The 9417-nt window shown below is 44.2% G+C and overlaps 1 long non-coding RNA gene across 1 annotated transcript; it reads left to right on the plus strand.

The window, feature by feature from the left end:
* Nucleotides 1-385: 385 nt before the first annotated feature.
* Nucleotides 386-1537, plus strand: LOC142571672 (uncharacterized). Its single transcript, XR_012825920.1, has 2 exons — nucleotides 386-728; nucleotides 826-1537. It is a non-coding gene; the product is annotated as an uncharacterized LOC142571672 (long non-coding RNA).
* The last annotated feature ends 7880 nt before the right edge of the window (nucleotides 1538-9417 follow it).

The following is a 9417-nucleotide window of genomic DNA, read 5'->3' on the forward strand; positions in this document are numbered from 1 at the left end:
GCATTTCGCGCACCAGCGAGTGGTGCCCGTTCGAATTCATCACTGAGATCTTTCACCAGGTCATGCAGCTTAATGGATTGATGCCGGCTTTCATACACTAAGCCCATCAGTGAGCCTCGCGAGAAAACCTCGCAGTGTTCGAGCTGTCATTTCTAGAAGCCCATGACGGCGAGACAATGAACTCTTGTCGACCATAGCAGATTTGTCCTGAGAAGCTGCCACGAATCTTCGCGAGCCGTGTATATGTCACCTGGACATCGGTGTTATACTGGGAGTCGGCGCAGGGGTATTCGTTGCAAGGACATATGGTAGATCTTGCACGACGAGCACTGAAATCATGTCACTATGACTGTGATCACGGACTTGCTCATCAGGAGAACGGCGCTGAACATCGGCAACTAGTTGGAACTAGAATAACTGTTTGCGTACAACGCGTACAAGGCTTCATGAACAACGAAGTTGTGCAATGCGGCACTCGTGACTATCCCTGGAATGAAGCTCAACTCCACGGTACATGGCATCAGGTATATCTTACCGCCGCAGGACAGGCCGGACATTTCCGTAAGGATGGTGATGATCATCGGTTCAAACATGACTCTCTTGACCACGATCGACAAGTCGATCTTTGGCGTGTTGCCACTCGTATCGGGAGTCCAGAGTCAAAAGCTTCAATATCAACTCCTGCTTTCAAGTTCAAATAGAAGAATTGGAGCTGCATGTAGAAAAAGGTATAACGACTTCAGATTCAACTCTTCAAAGATTAAAACTCTTCATTGCATCATGTGTCAAACTTCGTGAGAATGACGCATAATCATTATTTTTCAGGTGACTCGGGCGCTGTCATGGATCAATTTTTATGAGCCCGGAAGGTCATCTATACTAAGTGGAAGTGTCGCTACGTGGGATTATTACTAAACCAGGTTTCCAGAGGCTGCGACGAGAGTTTCATCTTGGCTTCGCGCACTAGTGTGTTGTGTGGCTACGACTGGGCTTGACTATGGCGTTTCTCCATACAATGTGAGGGACAACACAGCAATACAGTTACCCTAGTTGCCGCAAAAAGGAATCGATTGTGAAGTGCCGTTTTTGTGGCACTGCTTCGGAAGCCCCTACTTAATCTATGGTACAATGCCCAGGAAGGAACAGTGCCTGAGCGAGACCACCAGCCAGATCAGGAGCGAGATCCCGTGCTTAACGGCTTGGTACTGGCTTCCGTCAACTAAGCCACCAGATAGCCTCGTGATAGAACTTCACAACATTCAAGCTGTGACTGTACATGCTTGTGATGCCTTGTAAACATTTGTCAACCTGAGCTCGTTCGCCCTGAGCATGTGCTTCGAGAACCTTGTGAGACACTTTGTGACGGCGTGACGTTGTGCAAAGCTACTCTAAAGAATTTGCTCTTGAGTTTGTCTAGCATTCAGGTTGCAATTGTTTAATTCACGTTGAAGTTCTCTATCTTCTAATGAATGAGCCTCGTGGTGTATTTCTTTTTGTAAATGTTTCTGCATAGTTCCTTATAAAGTTGCTTTGCTTAGTTCTGCAGTTGAGCTTAAAGTAGCTAGCGTAGGAACACAAAGCTTGCCGCAAAGAAATGCATACGTAATTTCTATCGTCTATGACTAACATTGAGATTCCTAAGTGCGGTGAGCAGTACGTATTGACTCTATGAAAATGAATGATGCTTGTGAGGAACTGATAAAGTAAGTTATCATAACAATTACACGTTTTTATCTGGACCTGTTGGGCTGTTATCTTGACTTGTTTCGAAGCCGTTGGGGCAGAGCTGTCGTGAGAGCGAGTTTGAACCGTCCTTGATGCTGATTGTATTACTAGCGAAGGCGGCTGGCCAATGACAAAGTGAACGTGCGAAAAACGTTGGTAATTTGACCGCTGAATTATCGTATGAAAAGCGGTCTGATCTCTTCATTAATACACAATTAGGATAACAGAAATGGAAAAGCATGTTTAGCTAACAACATTGTACAAGAAATCTTAGCTAATGTTATAGGAAAGGTTTTATATATATGTCCCTGTGCTATAGAAGGATGTCACTAAAGGCAAATTGTGGGGCACTCTATCGATCAAGTCTCATTTTTGATAATGTGATTTCGTAATTAGTCGCGATTATTTCTCAAATTTCTGAAGTCTTAAATTTACGGAATTACTTCCAATGAGAAAGATGTTGCAGAGTGTCGTAGGAAACGCCGAATTCAGCAACTTCTTAATTGCGACCTATTCCCAAGTAACGGTTTCACGTCATTAAAGAAATATAGCGAAATCTAAAGTTGCAGTTTCGTGCCCAATGCGCACAACCGACACGATATCTCGCGCAACAATATTCGCAATAAGTCTTGCAATGTTTAGTGTGGCATCGGTGATGATGATGACGAAGCCTCAATCAATGGCACAAACCAGCTGTGGGGGATAGACCATGAACCGATTGTTAATATGATTGAAAAATGAAATAAATTAGTCAATTAATGAGTAAGTAATAAACAAGCAAAATAGACGATTGATCGAAGGTGAAAAGAAACCGATAATAAATGAAAATATGTTGTCTATAATGATGTACACCCTTCTCTAGACAGGAACAGTAAGATAAACTTAATAATAACATACATAAACCAATAAATAGACCTAAGAATGAGCAAGCTAAGTATAGAATAATAATAATAATGGCATAATAACTGGGAATTTGCGTTCTTACTTTTTGAATTTTCGAAATTTTTAGCTCAATGCTGGAGACATCATTCAATCATGGAAAATGCGACATGTTAATAAAGTACTCTTTATGCGTCACAGGGGAGGCATCGGTTGGAACAAGCATTCACAGACTGCCGCGAGCAATCTTCTTTCGGGAAGAAAGAAAAACGATTTTTTCTGTGATGAGTCTAGTCCGAGTCTTCATTTGTGGAGGTGGCGCTTCCGAGTGGGGGAGAAATTAAGAAACACGGGTTTCAAGAAGCACTTTCCTATCCTGCGTTCCGCATGTTACTAGTGACTTCATTTTAATTCTTTCAACTCGATGCTGTTTTATGGATAGGCTACAGGTCGTGCAGCCAGCGAATCCCTGCAGCTTGCGGCGTAAGCGTGCTTTCGAGGCGTTCTATTCTTTGCCGCTGTAGCATATTGGAGTGGCCAGAGAGAAATGTTCGACGAGCACTAGTGGTGCCGCTCCATATTTCGGAAAATTATTTTGAGATTTCAAAACAATGTTTAGAACAGCAACGGCAATTTATGAATTGTTCCTTGAAAGGGACAGACAACCGCTGAGAATTCGAATGGAGGTAACCCCGCTAATGGAATTTTCCCCATCGTAGTGGCTCTAACGAGCCATCAAACGTGGATTTATATTTATAAATCATCACTAAAATTCGCGAATAATGACCCTAGGCGCCCCACTCGTGCAAAAAAGGAAGCTGCATAGGAGGTCCAGAACGTGAACTTCCAAGGATACGATGTTTTTGGTCTTTTTATTAGTATTGAAATGCAGTATACTTTTTTATTATTATAAGTTCTTCCTTACTCACAATGCACAGATAAGCTTTCGTTTGTATTCAGAAGAAAAGTTGCGCGGCCTTCGCGTTCGTTTTCGATGAGTTGGCTTGGCTCGTCCATCGACAGAACAACCACGACAGTGGCCAGCCAGCCATGACGTTGGCGTGTACTTGAGAAAAAAACGCTGTACAAACATCAGAAATGTCTGTACAACAACACGAACTTATTGCACCAGCTTTTCATTTTAGAAGTGTTCGAAAAGGTCGAAATGTGTGTGATTAATCACAGTTGCACTCACTCCTGTCAAAACGGAACGACGCCCGGCTTTCACAATTTGGGAGGCGGGCTATCGACATAGCTCTCACTTCTCAGCGTCGCTGGAGGAGGGACGCTCACTTTCTTACAGGCCGCTCAAATAGAAAACTTCTGCTTACTAAATAACCACACGTTTTTGGAAGTGAGCGCTGCAGGTGTAAACACTACTGAGGGTGAGCTTTGCGTGGCGCCATAAAAATTAGGCCCTTAAAATCGGTTGTCTGTCCCTTTAACCAAGCGGCTCCTTATTCCTGCTTAAAAATTTTCGATCTCCTGCATGAAACCATGTATGGTTACAATCTACTTGTTCAAAAGTACTTCTATGTTTAGAAGTACTATCAATTCAGAGTATTAATCTTAAATGGTCGCCTGTTCAAGGTCGGCGACACCGGTGCGACAGTCGCCTAAGGCTCACTCAGCATGGTACGCGGGAGCCAACATTCCTATTGTGTCTCCGAGGGGAGCATTGCTGTTTCCTACTGACCGAAAAACAGCTTATGGGAGCACTGTAGTAGCCCCTGTGATTTGCATCATGTCTGCATTAGTGCACTCATGAGACACCGAACATGCGAACTTGCCAAATTTTTTTCTGAGCAGAATAACAGCCACCTCACGGTAACAGCCTTCAAAAGAGTTACAGCATATGCTACCGTTGGGGAGCAGAGGGGCGCCTGGGTCCACCATCTCGCTCACCATAGCACCAAAGGTATGAAGGGTAGCCATTTTTCTTGATTGCAGGAGAAATGCTCGGGCCAGCGGCGACAGTGTGCCCTCATTCATTCTACATCGTTCGTTTTAAACATTAAATGGAAAGCGCTTCAGGAGACGTTCATTTGCTATAAAACAAGTTTTACGACTTCGCGGTGCTTTGCACTCGATCATGAATCAAAACAACGAGAATTTTGCGTATATCGCGCGTAATAGATGCTGGAGGTGGCTGCTAACTTTTGTACCGTGCAGTCTCGTTAACGATAATGTTTTCTCCTGCTAGATGTGTTCGGCGAATGTTTGCCTATTCACAAGAGCACATCTTTCCTGTTTTTCACTGTTACAGTCACTGTTACAAAGTGATCGCTCGGCGTAAGACACACCTACATGTAACGGAACTGCCCAGAATGCTGTCGCTCATTCTAGGTCAAAATAATCGTGGCTAATAAGATTGTGCGAGTGACGCGAATAGTGGTCATGTTCCGCAACCTACCGTTACCCTGGAATGTATGGTGAGTGATGTATAATTAACCAATGCACTCGGCCCTGCTTCATTCCGACTTCAACGACCGGCGATTTGCTCGCCGCTATCGTGTTTTGAGTGCCACTTGCTCTTCTGGGCACAAGTTGGTGCGATAGAGAATTAGCTTTCTTGCCTCCCATTTCGGTCACTGCCTTGTTCTTCACCTTCACCACAGCGTTACACGGGCAATGTAGTCAGACAAGGCACCCGACCACAAAATTTTGCTACATGGCTTCAAGTCCGGTCTCTATACACGGAATGATTTGCATTGCAGGAGTGTTCTATGCGCCAAAACATTTATACCGTCAGTAGCGTCATGCTCGACGCGCTGTGGCGTTGCACACATATGTGCTTTTACGAGCCGGAGGCCGGCGCCTGCAATAAGCATTTGGAATGAGAATGGAAGTAACTGCACGGGGTCATGTAAAGACAACGAATGCTTAGAATGTGAAACTGCTCCACATGCCAAAGAAGTGAAATGTCAGTTAAACGAATTAGAGGTGCGCAGCCCGTCGATCCGTGAAGAGCTCAAGCGAACCCGTGAGAGGTGCGGTCAAGTATCGGGCGGCGTTATTATACTGTTCGTTTCGCATTTTCGTTGTTCTTTTGACTTGATTACCCTTTCTTTTTTTTTCGCGTTTCCGTTTAGTGTGTCGCGAGCTTGAGGCAGTCAGATTCCCCCAGTCAAGGGCATTTCCCTTGGCTAGCTTCTATCCCTGCCCGAGAGTGGCCCATAGACACACTTTTACGCATTGGCATCAATAATGTCCCTGGGGCCCTAGTGCCTACTAATGGGGGATCCATAGACATGAAGAACCTGCAAAATCATTCAGGTGGAGCTTCGGAGGGGGCACTTCCCAATACCAGAAAATCACCGAGGTCCGTAGGTTTGGTCGCGGTGTCATTATGTGTTGTTCGTCTTACCAGGAGTGCGTTCGAGACCTACTCAACTGTTTCCGAGTTTGCATTGAATCCGGTGGGCCTGCTTATTTCAGTACACCTTGCTTGCTCGAAAAGCTTAGTTCGCGGGGTAGATGTGAGCCTGGACCCCTCACAAATATTTGACTTGTTTTCAGTCACGGGTGTGGTTTCTGTATACCGATTTACCTGAATTATTGAGAACAACAAGTCATCTACGGAGTCGGTGATAATTGCATTCCTAGGAAGAGTCCATCCATGGGAAATCAAGGCATGTCGCCTGATACAGAGTAGTGCCACTTTCTCCACGGCCACTGCAGTGCTTGAAACGTTGGCGTTACTGGCACAGCATCAAAGGTTGCTCAGCATCGGTTGCTCGATGCCGACATTGCGGAGGAAATCATGACAGCACAGACTGAAAATCTCAGGAAGAGGAATGTTGGCTGTGTAATAAAGCTCACGCTGCAGACTATTCGAATTTTTCTGCGAAGGAACGAGAATTAAGAATACTCGAAGTGGTGGAACGCAGGCGATGTTCACATTGGGAAGGAGTGACTGAGGTTGAAGGAAAAGCCTAGGGCTATGCAGGCGTAAAAACTCGTCACACTGCTGGCGTAAATTTTTCTGTCTGGATGGCCATAGCAAACACAGTAGAAAAAACTATCGAAAAGGCTATGGAACGTCTTGCAACAACTATTTTTGATTCCTTGGAACAAATGCTGTCAAGTCAGCTGGCACAGCTCATAAGGGCTAGCTCTACCATGGTTTATGCATCCCAAGTTTCTAATGTTCTAAATCCAGGACAAAAGTAAACATCCTCACCCAATCCGTTAGCTGACATTCGTTGTGCAGCACCTTCTACTCATGTCGAGCAGACGGAACCAGAACCACTAGCGGACGATTATGAAGAGTTCTAGGATGTAGACAAGAAGCTTAAGAGTCTGAAAGGCACCAAAATTTCCCCTAAGTCTAAAGCTAAAAGATATGCAAAAAAGAACATCTCCAAGAAGGACGTTTTGAAAGAAAGTGCTTTGGATCCTGCAGTTTCGGCTGCCGTCCTATCTTCAACATAGACTCTGTAAAGGTATTACGGTGGAATTCTCTTTCGCTTGTTTCTGATACTACAGATTTATCATATATTCCTTCTAAATTTTCCCCAGTCATAATTGTCTTTAAAAAATCTGGCTTTCTAATGGCCAAAACTTTTTCGTAAAAAATAGCGATTATTTCGTTTCAATCGACCTGTTAGAGGCGGTGGCGTTGTTTTCTTGATTTCAAATAAATTTAGTCACACGGCCACGAAATTGTATCAACGTATCTCTACGGAATGCGAAATTGTAGCATTAGACATAACATTCCCAGAATGCTCCTCTTATACTTTAGGTAATTTATATTGCCCAGCAGGAGTACAGGATACCCGATTTCTAGACAGCGCATTAGCTTCCTGCAGAAAAGTCATAGTGCTCGCTGGTGACTAATCCTGACCATGTGTCTTGGGGTTTTTAAACTGATTTTGGCGGCAAACGCCTGTGGGACTGGACTCTAGATAATAATCTATCCTGTTTAAATTCAAAAGTTGCTACGTTTATTCACGGCCAGTCTCAATCGGCCGTAGATCTCACTTTTTGCAGCTCATCTCCAACTATATCCTCGTGGAATACTACGGGGAACCAACGCTGGCCAGGAGGCACTGCGACAGTTTTCATGCGTAACTATAATATGCTGACACCATCCGGTAGGGAGGCTACGAAGATGGCACGACATATTTAACAAGAAGAGACGCGCGCCTGTATCAAAGTTTGCTTAGCCCGAAGTGGCCGGCAATATCTGCCCATGGCCATGCCCGTTATATTGAGCGCATGCGCTGCTATATATACGTCCTAGCACGTCGGTTACCTGCCATGTTAGGAGCCGTGAAAAGTGTGTCTCAAGACGATCAGTGAATTTGCTGACACGAAATCACTGCAAGTGTTAGTGGAAACTGTGCCTACCACTCGCTACGCTGTGTTTTACGGCGCTGCTGATGGCACGTGAAGCTTCTGAGCTGGTTGCCCCTAGACAGCGCTACCAACAGCGACCACCTTCATATTGACATGTGTGCTTTTTTATCTTTATCGGGTAACCACGCTTCACCGCCAAACAAAGGTTATCGCACGGCGCCGGACGAGCCTGCATGTATCGGAAGTTTTTCGAGTGTTATCGATGGTTCTTTCCGCTGTCTCTTGTCACCGAGCCTTGTGTAATCCGGTGTCATGTTTGCGCGACGCAAATGGTGTAGAACTTTCTGGAAGACACGCGGGCACCAGCGATTACATTGGAACACTCGATGACTGCTGTGCAAAAGACGACGCGCTCGATCCGCTGATCAGATTTTCGACGATTGCCGACATTGTTCGCAGCGGTCGTGCTTTGAGTGTAGCCTGTTTTGAGGGCACTGGTTTGCCCAACAAAACACATGTTTCGCCATTCACAATTTTGCTGCTTTCTTCACCGTCACTACCATGTGACAATATTATTTTTGAGATTGATCTCCCCGTTATTTCTTTCAGAAGAAAAAATACCACATTTGTAAACTGTTAGAAATTTCAAAAGGACGTCAATTCCAGGAAGATTTCCCGTGCGGTTATGCAAGAGAATATTAGGCCTTTGAACATGTGGGCTCTTTTAGAATTTTCTTTGAAGAATGCAGCTTTTAATTTAACCGCCAACACAGATATATCTTTCACTCCGTGGTGGAATTCAGAATGCACACGCGCTCATCGAAAACGAAAAGCTTCCTGGAGAAATTTCTTTGTAATCAACGTCCAAACAATTGGAGTGATTACCAATTTATTGCTGCATCTTTCAAGCGTACGATAGCTAAAGCCAAAGATGAGTATGATATGAATAAATTCACTTATCTGTCTAACTCTAAAAACAAAAAGGCCCTCTTTAGATTTTTCCGCTCTCGAAAGATAATTCCTATTCCAGCAAATATTAACTCCTTCGCCCTTTCGCCACGCGAATTGTCTGAATTATTGGAAAATATTGGAAAGGCACTAGAAAACAGATACACTTCAACAGTTCCACTATACCTAATGAAACCATTAACGCTAGAGCAAGTTAAGGAAGTCATATTAAAAGAACTTGCGGGTGTTCACTCTCAACCTTCTTCTGTGCCCGGTCCAGATCGAGTTACCACAGCCGTGATAAAAATTCTCCGTGACTAGTCGCCGCAGCACATATTGAATATGCTAAATTACTCTCTAAACAATGCCTGGATATGTTCATAATAGAACATTTCTGAGGTAATTCCGATACTTAAAAAACTTGGAGGTAGATATAATTTAGATATTAGACCAATTTCTCTCACATCCAATTTGGTTAAACTAATAGAAATAATTTTTAATGGCCGAATGACAACCTACATCTCCACCCGCCGTGGTTGCTCAGTGGCTATGGTGTTGGGCTAC

This window comes from Dermacentor variabilis, chromosome 1 (assembly GCF_050947875.1).
Source record: "Dermacentor variabilis isolate Ectoservices chromosome 1, ASM5094787v1, whole genome shotgun sequence".
Lineage (NCBI taxonomy): Eukaryota > Metazoa > Arthropoda > Arachnida > Ixodida > Ixodidae > Dermacentor > Dermacentor variabilis.